General features: G+C 43.3%; 1 protein-coding gene across 6 annotated transcripts in view; it reads left to right on the plus strand.

Annotated features, from left to right (window-relative positions):
- Positions 1 to 14,409, plus strand: part of MTUS2 (microtubule associated scaffold protein 2) — a 636,712-nt gene that overhangs the window by 178,243 nt on the left and 444,060 nt on the right. The gene's annotated exons all lie outside the window — the stretch shown is intronic.

A 14,409-nucleotide genomic window follows, 5' to 3' on the forward strand; every position in this document is an offset into this window, starting at 1 on the left:
CTCCCCAAGTTAGACCAGAAGCAACAGCTTTGCTATAGAGATTGGAATGGATGGGACTTTTTTTTTTATGTTTTAATTTAAGAAACAGTTATATGCTGCTTACTGTGTGCCTGACACTTCTAAGCCTTTTGCATAAATTAACTGATTTAGTTTTCGTGAAGCAACTCTGTGAGTAAAGTACTATCATTGTTCCCATTTTACAAATGGCAGAACTGAGGCACAGATAGATCAAGTAACCAGCTCAAGTGCATCCAGCTGGTAAGTCTGGATTCAAGTCCAGGGAGTTCATGCGCTTAGCCGTGCTCTGTGCTAGCCTCACTGGATCTTTTCAGCTTACAGACTTGAATTCCGTCTCCTATACACGTCTGCCCCTTTGAAATGTAGTTCAGGCATATTAGTGGGATTCCCCTTGAACACTTCGTGTCCTAATTCAAGTCCTGGTCTGGGCCAGCTATTTATTCTGCCCCAACTGTTTCTGGTCTCTAATTCAACATACCTAGTACTGTCTCACCAGATGTCATTCTTCTTGTTTAAAAATATGCAGTGTTTTCCCGTTTCCTACAGAATAGGGGCCAGACTCCTTAGCATGATATTTTCGGTTGTGAGCAGCAGTCTTCTCTGGTTACTTTGTGCAGAAAAGGAAGGCCATGGATGATACGTGGGTGATGGGCAAGAGCAAGGGAGCGCTGGGCATGGGCAGTGGGAACAAACTAGGCAGGGTGCTCCTGTGGCCCCGGCACAGCCTCCATGCGTGGCTCTGCTGCCACTCTTGGTTGCAGCTGCTGCCCACAGGTGCTGTCTCTCATGTAGGCTCACCATCATCATGGTCTTCGTGTCATGTGTTTCAGATTCAGAGGCCCAAGTAAGGGCACCCATTTAGCCAACACTGGCTCACCTTCCCGGGGGAAAGAAAGGGTGAGGAGCTCCCACGTTTTGCTACTTTTATGGAGTATAGTTTCCTGCCTCCACCAGGACTGACCACACAGAATTACCCAAAAGTAGGAAGTTGGTTTGGTTCCTGCCAGCCCAAAATAATGACAAATAATTCTACAATGTGGCTTTGACATTTTCTGTCTGCAACTCAGATGTATGTGTGCACACGTACATGCATGTACATGCATTAACTGAAAAAGATTTCAGAAAATAATTCTCATCCATGAAAATGTAATACACTGATATTAAAAAGAAAATGCCAGCCGTGACTCATTAAATTGATTTGAGTTTGAAAATCTTGTCCTGCAGCGTCCTGTGTATAGTATTATATATTCAAAATACTCCCAATGAGTAGCTGTATTCATGAAATGCTTATTTGTATAATAGACAAACCTTTTTACAATTCTGGTCTTTAAATGAATGTTTGTAACATAGATCCTTGAAGTATGGGATTTCTTACCTTCACAACAAAGCAGGCAAAAGTGAGAAGAAAACATAGATCTTTTGTGTAATGAAAAGCAACACTTTGTCGTTTCTAGACTATCTGTATCGTCAGAAATTGCCCAATACAATATTTTAGCATGTTAGTTTAACTTGCCAGAAAAATTTAAATCAATAATAGTTTTCTAGAATGTGATGGGTTTTAATTTCTGATGCCTACTAAACAAGCATGTTTCTTTCAGCAAATGCAAACTGAGACCTGCTGTGGGTGAGGCCCTTTGCTGGGTATTATGAAGGATATGGAGGTGAACTGGGCTGGGATCCTCGTCTGAAGGAGCTGGAAGCCTAGTACTGAAGAAAAGACAAGCCTGTAGCGAATAGTTGTATAAGGTAGAAAGTGATCAGGATCATGGGAAGGGAATAAATAAAATGTATAGGAATTCAGAGGAGTGCAGGTGTCCAGTTCTTGATGAGCAGGTGCTGCAGAGCGAAGGAGGACCTTAGGCTGCCCTCTAGAGGGACTTCCCAACACCTTGTACCTGCCATGGTGCAGCCAGTGAGGCCATGGAGATCAGCGTGGGCTCACAGACCCTTTGCTGCAGTAGGATTCTTGTCTTGGCATTTCTTTGTTCCTACAACCCCAGCCACTTCTGCCACCACATCAATGCTTAATGTACACAGGGTGAGTGAATGGACCTAGTTTTGGCAGCAGAGCTCCTGTGGACAGTGATGAGTGCTCAGCCACCAGCATTATGGTCGAGGGCCCCACACAGGTTTCTGTGCGCCAGAGAGGGGCTTGGAAGTCCTTTGGGGAAGTGGTGCTGGCCCAGCAACTGGAGAGGGGCAAGAACAAAAAGGGCTTTGATCCCAGTGCTTGCCCATCTCCAAATCGGAAATGATGAATTTATCTGTGAACTTGGGAAAGTTCTGTTGAGTGTCTGTTGTATGAAAGTTCTGGTACAGAAAGGGATCTGCAGATGCTAAATGACAAGGACCCTGCCCTCTAGAGCAGCCAAGTCCTGGGAACAAAGTAGGGTGGAGAGGAGTCAGGAGGAAACATATACAGGAATAACCGTGGGCAGTAAGGATGGAAAGGGGTAAGTGCTGTAAGCGAGGCACAGGCAGAGAAAGTGCAGCCGTGATCTTGGACACAAGGAAGTAGGGAACTCCGTACTGACTTTAGCACATGTGAACCAGGCACATTTTCGTCTGTTGTTTTGCTCTAGTAATGATACTGATATCTTGCAAACATGCTTCTTCGTCACAAAAACTGAGCTAGTATTGTTAACCTAGGACGTAGTCTGCACCAAAGTACTTCTGTGTCTTGTGAGGCTCTGTTGAACACAGAATCTGCTCTGTAGGAATATGCTCCATGGAGGTAATGTTGAAAAGCAATAGTATTGCCGTTTGAGTTTTGAAGATGAAACTATTTCCATGTTCTGGTAGATGGCCCATTGTAACAATTCTTTTCTTATCTGATTGTAGCTAGCTCTTTTAAAGATGCAGTTCTGACTCAGACACTTTCACCAGTCCCTGACTATGTAGGGATTTGGTTTCTAGAACAGAGACTAAATATTTCTCTTATTTAGTATGGAGGGGCTGTGCAAGTTCCTGGAGAGGGGAGTAGGGCAAAACCAGAGGGTAGGTGGACGTGGGGCAGCTGTAAGCTGGGGTTGAGAGTGGGCAGGTGAATGGTGAGGTACCAGTGGAGGATCTTCCCAGTTGCAAAAGTTTAGTTGCAGGCACAGAGCACTCTGCACCAGATGCTGTTAGGAACACATAAAAGCAAACAGCAGCAAAACTCGTTCTTACATCTCTGGGCATTACTCCTTTCTGTGGCCCAATGAACCAGGTACATAGCAATGAATCTGAACATATATTTTTTTAATGCAGTGACATAATATATACTCCATTTATTTAATAAACCCCCCATGGAATAAATGTGTTATATTTTTATATATATATATCTTTGGTCCTCCCAACAAAGCTACAAGCCTCTATTTTTAGGTCCATTAGAATGCTGATAAGGACACAGATGAGATTAGTGAGTTACCACGTAGCCACAAGATGACAGAACAGTGATCCAAAGCAGAAGGTGGCACATTCCAGCACCTTCCTTGCCTCTGCTTTGTATGGATGGTGGTCATTGTGAAGGCATTCTGAGAGGCCTGACAATAGGCACTTTTTTTTTTTTTTTTTTTTTTAATTATACTTTAAGTTCTAGGGTACATGTGCACAACGTGCAGGTTTGTTACATATGTATACGTGTGCCATGCTGGTGTGCTGCACCCATTAAGTCGTCATTTACATTAAGTATATCTCCTAATGCTATCCTTCCCCCCTCCCCTCTCGCCACAATAGGCCCCGGTGTGTGATGTTCCCCTTCCTGTGTCCAAGTGTTCTCATTGTTCAATTCCCACCTATGAATGAGAACATGCAGTGTTTGGTTTTCTGTTCTTGCCATAGTTTGCTGAGAATGATGGTTTCCAGCTTCATCCATGTCCCTACAAAGGACACGAACTCATCCTTTTTTATGACCGCATAGTATTCCATGGTGTATATGTGCCACATTTTCTTAATCCAGTCTGTCATGGACATTTGGGTTGGTTCCAAGTCTTTGCTATTGTGAATAGTGCTGCAATAAACATACATGTGCATGTGTCTTTATAGCAGCATAAAATTTATAATCCTTTGGGTATATACCGAGTAATGGGATGGCTGGGTCAAACGGTATTTCTAGTTCTAGATCCTTGACTAAACCAGGAAGGAGTTGAATCCTTGAATAGACCAATAGCAGGCTCTGAAATTGAGGCAATAATTAATAGCCTACCAACCAAAAAAAGTCCAGGACCAGACGGATTCACAGCCGAATTCTACTAGAGGTACAAGGAGGAGCTGGTACCATTCCTTCTGAAACTATTTCAATCAACAGAAAAAGAGGGAATCCTCCCTAACTTATTTTATGAGGCCAACATCATCCTGATACCAAAGCCTGGCAGAGACACAACAAAAAAAGAGAATTTTAGACCAATATCCCTGATGAACATCGATGCAAAATTTTTATTTAAATCTCTTTGTGACAGGAGGGCTGTGTCTTCTAGGGAGCACGCTACCTGACAGAACATGCTGGATAATTCAGAAACATCTTGAGTTGACATTCCACAGGCAACTGGACAATCTTTAAATCTGTTGTGTGTTTGTCTGTCGAAATCTGTGACTCTCTTCTGATGCTGTGACTTCCTTTTCACTAGAGTAACTCAGCTTTTCTTGGGAATCTTTCATCCGTTGAACTCAGGGACAGGAGGGGATGCAGTCTCATCTGCCTGCTCAACCCTTGGTGAATCTGGAGTCTGCTGGTCTCTGAATACACAAGAAATATGTGTCTTTCCTCCCACTGATTCAGCTTCAAGTTCAGATGTCCTGTTATTTCAGCAAGAACATCCAATCTGTTGTGTTCCGAGGCATCCAGTACAGTGATCCTCTTAGATTCCTTAAATTTAAAATTTCAATTTAAACTTAGAAAATCACAAGGTAAATTTTTTAAATGAGTTTGTAGCTTTAATCTTTCATTAAAATCATCTAAACCTTCACAGTTTGCTATAGTTTAATTATATCATAAGAAAACAGTGGTTTTAAATTTTTAAATTTCTATTATAGTGATAAAAGGCTTATTACAAGAAATTGCAGTCCTCGGTCTGCCCACCCCTCCCATTTCAACTCCTACTCCCCAGAGACAACAGATTTCAAATGACTTCACTGATTCTTCTGATACCCAGGTCCACCATTCTAAGAAGATGCTGTGTTTCTATCTTTTCTTTTCATCAATTTTGGGTATTTATCATTACAACAGTGGAGAATTCAGCTGTCTTACTGCTTATTCTTACTAAACATGTCCCTTTCTTCAGACTTCCAAAATTTGGGAAATTAGCAGTAACTATTTAACTGTGTGGGTCTACTTAAACATTTGAGATAGCAAGACCAACCCCTCTTCTTTCTCCTCCTCCTCCTCCTCAGCCTACTCAACGTGAAGATGACGAAGATGAAGACCTTTGTGATGATCCACTTCCATTTAAGAATAGTAAACATATTTTTTTTCCCTTGGGGTTTTCTTAATAACATTTTCTTTTCCTCTAGCTTTACTTTATTGTAATAACACAATATATAACACACATATAAAATATATGGTAATCAACCGTTTATGTTATCCATAAGGCTTCTGGTCAGCAGCAGGCTATTAATAGTTACGTTTTGGGGGAATCAAAAGTTATTTGTGGATTTTCAACGGCACAGGGGTTGGTGCCCGTAACTCCCACATTGTTCAAGGGTCAACCATATGTGATGATTATTTGTAATTTGTTGATATTCTTATTAGTGTACTATGATGATTGGTTTCTTTTGTCATGAAACCTCCCCGCCACTGCAGTTAGTAAATGCCATATGAGGCTGGTATTGCTAATTGCTGCCCAATAGCCATTTCATCTTCCTCATTGCTGGCTGAATGCTGATTTAGTTGTGATGTTCACCCCTTTGCCACTTGATTCAGTAACAGATAGAGCCCCATCTCCTGCCCTGGGGGGAAAAACCTGCAGGGCTTGCCTCTGGAAGGTTTCTTTATCTTAGAGAGACAGACAAGGAAGAAACATCCTCCCTACAAACCCTGTGGATCACTTACTAAACGCAAACATCCAAGCATGTCAGGACTATCAGTTTTTCTCGCTGGATCTGCTTTCCACTGCCTTCTGCCTTTCTGTTCCAGTCTGAACTGGTTCATCTCTGGGCCTGGCCACCACCCATTTCCTTTCGGTTTGTCTGTCCTGGCTTCCCTGTCTTCTTCATTTACATAGTCATTTCACAGAAGCATATTCTTTAGAGGTTTCGGGAATATACATATATTTGAATTTTTGCATGTTTGCAAATGTATTTATTCTGTATTCACCGTTGATTTGATAGTTTAGCAAATAGAGTTCTAGGTGGAAATCATTTTTTCTAGTGGTGTTACCAAATACTTGCTTTTGCTGTTCAGAAATCTGTTGCCGTTGTGATTCCTTTTATCTGTGATTTATTTTCAGTCTTTTGAGGATTTAGGGCTTTCCATTTATTCCTAGGACACTGAAATTACTTGATGCTATGCTTTGCATATTGCAATTTTTTTTTTCCTAGACTTTTGGTGGGCCATTTTAATTGGGAGACTTATGTTTTTCAGTGTTGAGAATTTTCTTGTTTTGTTTCCCTGGTAATTTGCTCCTTTTGTTTTCTCCATTCTTCTTCTTTTTTTTTCCTTCTGCATATCTGTTAGAATTTAGAGCTCCTAGGTTGATTCTCTAGTTATTTTATCTTTTCTCTCTTAGTTTCTTTTTTTTTTGGGAGGGGGTTTCTAATTTCTGAGACATTTCCTTGACTTTAATGCCTTCTTTGATTTTTACATTCTAATTGTCATGTTTTTTGTTTCTCTAAGCACCTCTTTATTCTCTGACTGTCTCTTTCTGTAGCACCCTATACTTGTTTTATGGAGACTCTTATCCCTCTGAAAAAATTAATTAGAATTTTAAAATATTTTTTCCTGTCTTTCAAGTGGGGAATACACAATCTGTGGTACAGCCATATAATGGAATACTACTCAGCAATAAAGAGGAACAAACTATTGATACATGTGACAATATGGATGAACCTTGAATGCAATATGTATTGTATACTACTACTATTAACTATAATAAATAATACCCAACTACTTTTATTAATGATATATCAATATTAATAATATAGTATAATAATATAATCTACGTTTATCCATATTAAAAATGAAAGAAGCCAGAGTTGAAAGGCTACATGTTGTTTGGTTATATTGATAAGACATTCTGGAAAAGACAAAACTATAGGGATGGAGAATAGGTTATATTTGCTAGTGACTCGGGGAGAATAGCTGATTACAAAGCGATAACATGAGAGAAGTTTTTGGGGTTATCAACTGTTCTGTATCTTAACTGTGTTTATGGTTTCTATGTGTATATGTCAAACCTTACAGAACTATAAACCGAAAAGAATGAATATATTGTTGTGAATGAAAATCTTTTAAAAAGGTTTTCTTATGTTTTCTGTATTTTTTAATGCCTTTTATCATTTCAAGTCTTTTTTACATATTTGGTCATTTTTTGCTATTCATATTTAAGAATCAGGCATTAAAAGCTGATTGAAATCTAGGGTCACATATCATGTGTTGTATGCATTTGCTCTAGTAGCTGTTGAGAGTGTGGCAGATAAGCTATAAAGGCCAGGCGCGGTGGCTCATGTTTGTAACCCCAGCACTTTGGGAGGCCGAGATGGACAGATCACAAAGTCAGGAGTTTGAGACCAGCCTGGCCAATATGGTGAAACCCCATCTCTACTAAAATATTCAAAAATTAGCTGGGCATGGTGGCATGTGCCTGTAGTCCCGACTACTCGAGAGGCTGAGGCAGGAGAATCGCTGGAACCCAGGAGGTGGAGGCTGCAGTGATCTGAGATCGCACCACTGTACTCCAGCCTGGGCGACAGAGCAAGATTCTATCTCAAAAAAAAAAAAAAAAAAGAAAAAAAGCTGTAAAATGCTTACAGACACACACTCACACTTGCACACTTACAGTCACACACAGAATGCTTCTTGGGTTTTCCTCTTCTTTTTCTTTCTTCTTTTCCTCCAGCCTCCTTGGAACCAAAATCTGGCTTTTGGTGGGGAATGGAGTCTAGGGATCATTTGTCCAGCATTACTTTATTCTTTCCATATTAATCAGAGGACTTGCCATCTCAAGGGTCCCCCTTTCCTCGCCACTTTCCTCACACGTCCTTGGCCTACAGGGCTTTGGCATTTTCTAGGCTAGGACCCCCTTCCTTCTTTCCTTTGGGGTTGAGAAGGCCACCACATGCGGATCGCACTCTCAGCCTGTCCGTCTGCTTGGGAAGCTCTGTCCCACTGCTGTGGGGAGGTTTGCTTCCTATTTACTTGCTCTGTCACAATCCCTTTTGACATCAGAGAGTGCTCCCATTGAGAGCTGAAAACTGTTGATCAGAATTCCTGGTTTCTCCTCCCCCATCAGAGCTGTCCTCACACTTTAGTTAGAAAGACCGCCTAACAGTAGACTTGAAACAGATTTCTCTGGTCAGGAGAAGGGGAGTCAGTGTATAGCTGTGCTAGTCCTAGCAGTCAGATGGTGGAGGACTGTCTGGGCTGTTGCTGCAGTTCTGGAGAGCTGCCCCTGGGAGAAGTGCCCCTGGGGTCAGGAGCCTCCCAGGAAGCTGTCAGGACCACCTGCCAGAGAGGACGCATTAGCATCATTCCTCTTCCCATGCCTAACACTTATGCATACATGTCGTACATGTAAGAGGATGTGACAATCACTAAACCGAATTGACTAATTAGCTTTTTAACTATTTTATTTAAAAGATAAGAAGCCTGAGACCTATGGAATTTCTTTGAGAGTCTTTGATTAAAATGGATGCGTTTATGGGTATTTAACAGTGAATTTCTAAACTGATTTTTAAATATTTAAAACATGCCCATGAAAATTCATACTTACTCAGGTTTGTGCTTTTGAGAATGTTTGATTTTTGTTGCATTGAGAAATTGTCTATTCTCATAATGAAGATGTATGAAGCCTCAACCCCATCCTGAAAATGCCAGCAAGACAGTTTTCCCCCCTTGCATTATAGATTGGGTGCTATTCAAACACACATCAACATGCTGCTCTTTTAAAAAGCCCTCTTAAATTTTGTTGGGAATATAAATATCTTTCACTATTTTTCTTCGATCTTTGGTGAAATGTTGGAGGATTACTGCAAGTTACCCAAAGCAATCTTATTCATTTATCTCAGTTGAGCAGAAAAACCAGTCATTCTCCCCAGCATATTATCATTTATTTTTCCTTCATGTTTCTGGGCTGAGTTGGTTCCTAGCTGAATAATACGGTTTTTCCTTTTTAATTTATTTTCATTTCCTTATCTCTTCCTTAAAGATACTCCAAGCCTGCTGATCCAAAATGCTTTGTTCATTACAAAGTCTAACTTAATGAAAATATAGAGTCTTATGACGAGCCCTGGGACATGAAAGCGTATACCTTTCCATTTAGTTGGAGGGTTTTGTGCTCACCTGTGCAGTTTATTTAATTGCTTTCTGGTTGTTACAACTTTTTTTTTTTTGCTTGGGCTGCATCATGGTGTCACATATTCAGCTTCATCCTTCTAGAGATCTAGTTCATTTGACAGAAGAAAGGATATGAGCTTCTGATGAAAGATAAAAGAAATTCACCTTCAGGATAAAAAGGAATTTGAAGGAGCCCTGTGTAAAGCGACCTGGTGCAGGCTTTTGAGCTGTAAGTGAACCTCACTTCACTCCTGATGATGTTAGAATGATTTATTCCTTCCTTTCAGATAGCAAACCATCCCTGAGGTTTATAGCCTGCAGTCCTGTAGATAAGGGCGGGTCATGTGCCACCTCCATCCATTCCGTGAGTCTAAGGTGTATGTAAGAGTCAAGGGCGTGCAGCTCAAGTGTACCTCCTGCTCTCAAGTAAACCCATGTTTAGTGGGCTAGAAGCTCGGTGGCGAGTGGCCTAGCAGAAGAGCTTGAGTAACTGTCCATGCTGCCCTTTCAGTTTTCACCAACCCGACTCACCCCCACTCCCGGAAATCAGCTGCCCTCCCTGGAATTAGCTTTTCTTCCCACCTGCTCAGGTGGATTTTGGGATTCTCTGGCAGCTACTCAGTCCAGCCTGTCCACATTGCAGAGGAGAATAAGGCCATAAGATTTGTGGTAGGAAGGAAGAAGTGGAGAGGGTTTGTTGGGAATATTCATATAAGGTGTTTGTGGTTAGGAATTAGGAAGGGAATAAATTAGTGAAATATTACAGTGCTATATTAATACTCAGGCAGGTGACTACTTAGAAAGAGATATGCTAAAAGAGTGGGTCCAGGCCAGGCGCGGTGGCTCACGCCTATAGTCCCAGCACTTTGGGAGGCCGAGGAGGGTGGATCACAAGGTCAGGAGATGGAGACCATCCTGGCTAACACAGTGAAACCCCCGTCTCCACTAAAAATACAAAAAATTAGCTGGGCGTGGTGGTGGGCACCTGTAGTCCCAGCTACTCGAGAGGCTGAGGCAGGAGAACGGCATAAACCAGGAGGCGGAGGTTGCAGTGAGGCGAGATCGCGCCACTGCACTCTAGCCTGGGTGACAGAGCGAGACTCTGTCTCAAAAAAAAAAAAAAAAAAAAAAGTGCATGTCCAGCCTCAGTTGCATTCAGGTGCCAGGCAGCAGGTAGCAGAGGCTGTGAAGCAACCAGGTGTGCATTTCTAGGCCAAGTAACCACTGCAGAAGGGGAAAGTGCGTGCCCTGCAAACATACACTTGAATTCCATTTTAAAAAGCACCGTTGCCTACTCCTGTGACAAGACAACAAAAACCTTGTCTGATTCAGCTCTTGGGGTGCCAGTTGAAATGCCTATAGGAAAAGTACATCGTCATTTCTGTAATTGAGGGTGTTTCCTTTTCTCTCCGTTTGGAATCCGTGTCTCCTTTTTTCAGTCTTCTGTTAATGAACACAAGCACATAACATTGGGATTGGAGCAGTTTGGATCTTATCTGTTATTTTTTAGATGGCATATTAATCTTCAATGTGTTGGCTTTTCAAACCTGTCTCATGAAGTAATGGCAGAGAATTTATCACCAACTCTTGATGGTCAAAGCCAGTGTTCTTGTTGCCATTTGAAGCTGCCAGTGTTTTAAACTAAATTTTAAAAAATTTCCTTCCTTCACCAGAACAGAGAACGCTCAGTTTTTCTGGTAAGCAGATAGGGTTGCAGATAATTGAAATCCATAGATCAGTCCCATGCTTTATTTTAGGTATTATTTTACCCTCTTTCCTTATGAAATCATTCTTTAGAGCGAACAGTGTTTGACAGATTTGAGTTTCCCAGTGGCTTCTTTTCTTTAGAACTTCACCACTGGGGCAATAACAAGGAACTAAAAAGGAAACGGGTAGCTGGGGTTAGAGGGGACATATGCCTCTGGCATCACCTACAAATCCTGTACTCAGACCTTGAATGATACAGCCCTTCCTTGTGTGCCAGTGGAGGGAGGTCAGCCTGATACTTTGTTAAACTAGCCACACACACACATGCATATACGCCCACAGACACACACATACCTACATTGCGGAGAGACTCAGATCTCATTTCCCCACCCCTTCAATTGAGATTTCTGTCTTTTTCTTGCCATTACATGGTACTTTGTATTTCTGTTTAACAACATATTTTATTACACCCTGTCTTGCTTTTATTAGTGATTAGCTATATGTATGTTCTATCCTTTTCCCTCAGGAGAGAGCAATTTCTTCAAGGATTAAGACCCTTTTATCTTTCATTTCCTATTGCTCCTTGCACTGTGTGTTGTAAGCCAGTAGATGCTCAGTAAATCAGGTCCATCTTAGAACCGTTGCCTTGCTTTTCTCACCTCCCTAACCCAGGAGGCCTTGTTCTATGGAGGCTGCAGTCTGTCAAGGGGAATAAGCAGCAGACCGAGGCTGAGGAGCCAGGCCCCACCCTGCTGTGACAGCGCCTACCTGTGTGACTTTGAGTAATTCACACAGTTACTCAAGACTGCGGTTTCCTCATTTATAAAACAAGAGGGCTGAACTAATTAATACCTGTTTCTTCTCACTTCTAACATTCAGTGATTAATATACTCTTAGCAAGACATGACCCCGAAAGCTAAATAAATTAGGAAACACTTTATGATGACACCATACTAATTAATTCAACAGGTAATTTATTGAGTGCCTACAATGTATGGAGTACTAGCCTAGTCACTGGGATCTGTGGTGAGCAGGGCTTACCCATCTTTACTTTCATGGAGCTTTCATTCTATTGGGAGAGGAAGACAGTGAACCAGTAAACACATAAAATAGCTGTTAAAGGCTGGGAAAGAAATGACAAAGGGCTGTGACTGAGGGTAGAGGAGGACCATCCAGGAAAGCCCTTCTGAGGAGGGACCCTTTAGGCTGAGACCTGACATGTTAGAAGTGGGAGAGTCAGACATGGAGCATGCACAGCTGTGTCCTGGCTAGAGCCAAGAGTGAGGGAAGTTTCACAGGGCCATGCAGGCCAGGGCAAGGCTGCCAGTGGGGATTTTGTAGCCAAAAATGACCTGATCTGATTAATCTGCCAAGATATTCGCCTGGCTACCATGTACAGGGAGAACAGCTCTTTAGAGAAGCAAGAGCGAAGTCCGGGAGCATGGTAGGAGACGTCTGGCTTCCATGGGAGATGCATTCTGCATGGATTCCTCTTCCTCCATAGAAAGGAATAAACCACTGATGGACACAGTGCCCAGGGTGACTCCCAGGTGCACTGTGCTGGGGGAAAGAAGCTGGACCCTGTGGCCACCCACTTGCTGTATGGTTACGTTTAAGCAACATTCTGGAAAAGCAACAGTGGAGGAACAGAAATCAGATCATTGGTTGCCATAGGTTGGAGGAATGTTTGGAGATGATAGAACTGTAATTGAGGTGGTGGTGTGTCCGGAATTGGTGGGTTCTTGGTCTCACTGACTTCAAGAATGAAGCCGTGGACGCTTGCGGTGTTACAGTTCTTAAAGATGGTGTGTCTGGAGTTTGTTCCTTCAGACGTTCAGATGTGCCTGTAGCTTCTTCCTTCTGGTGGGTTCGTGGTCTTGCTGGCTTCAGGAGTGAAGCTGCAGACCTTCACGGTGAGTGTTACAGCTCATAACAACAGCGTGGACCCAAAGAGTGAGCAGCAGCAAGATTTATTGCAAAGCGTGAAAGAACAAAGCTTCCACAGGTGTGGAAGGGGACCCGAGGGGTTTGCTACTGGCTGGCTCTGGCAGCCTGCTTTTATTGCCTTATCTGGCCCCACCCACATCCTGCTGATTGGTCCATTTTACAGAGAGCTGATTGTTCCGTTTTGACGGAGTGCTGATTGGTGCGTTTACAATCCTTGAGCTAGACACAGAGTCACAGAGTGCTAGTCCCTCCACTAGGTTAGCTAGATACAGAGTACCAATTGGTGGATTCACAAACCCTGAGCTAGACACAGAGTGCTGGTTGGTGCACATACCATCCTCGGCTAGATATAAAAGTTCTCCAAGTCCCCATCCAGTTCAGGAGCACAGTTGGCTTTACCCAGTGGATCCTGCACCAGGGTTGCAGGTGGAGCTGCCTGCCAGTTGCGCGCTGCGGGGCCTGCACTCCTCAGCCCTTGGACTGTGGAGAGGACCAGGCGCCATGGAGCTGGGGGCAGCTCCCGTTGAGGATGTGAGGAGGCTCAGGCTGCGTGGGAGCCCACTGCAGGGGAGGAGCTCAGACATGGCGGGCTGCAGGTCCTGAGCTCTGCCCCCCAGGGAGGCAGCTAAGGCCCAGTGAGAATTTGAGTGCGGAGCCAGTGGGCCGGCACTGTTGGGGGGCCCACCGCAACCTCCGCAGCTGCTGACCTAGGTGCTAAGCCCGTCACTGCCCTGGGCCGGCGGTGCACCCGTGCCCTCTGGAACTCACACCGCCTGCGAGCGCAGCCCCGGTTCCCAGGTTCCCACCTGCGCCTCTCCCTCCACACCTCCCCGCAAGCAGAGGGAGGAGGCTCTGGCCTCAGCCAGCTCAGAGAGGGACTCCCACGGTGCGGTGGCGGGCTGAAGGGCTCCTCAAGCACCGCCAGAGTGGAAACTGAGGCCGGAGGCCGAGGAGGCACCGAGAGTGAGGGCTGCTAGCACATTGTTACTTCTCAGTGGGAGTTGCAAGACTGTATTCCAAAACTCACAAGACTGTACAGTAAAAATGGTGGTAACTGCATGTCAATTATACTTTAGTAAAAAGCAAAATAACATCCTGAGCAAGAAAAAGATGTTCCAGTTTGAATGATGGTCATTCTAATTAGGAAGAGTTTTTCAAGGAAAGGGATGGAGCAGGAAGTGGGGGAAATGGAAGGTTAGAATGAAGAGTGGCATGTTTTTCTCTTGAGGGTAGTAGATATTTATTCAACAAATAATTCCAGGGTACTC

This window comes from Chlorocebus sabaeus, chromosome 3 (genome assembly GCF_047675955.1).
Source record: "Chlorocebus sabaeus isolate Y175 chromosome 3, mChlSab1.0.hap1, whole genome shotgun sequence".
Classification (NCBI taxonomy): Eukaryota; Metazoa; Chordata; class Mammalia; order Primates; family Cercopithecidae; genus Chlorocebus; species Chlorocebus sabaeus.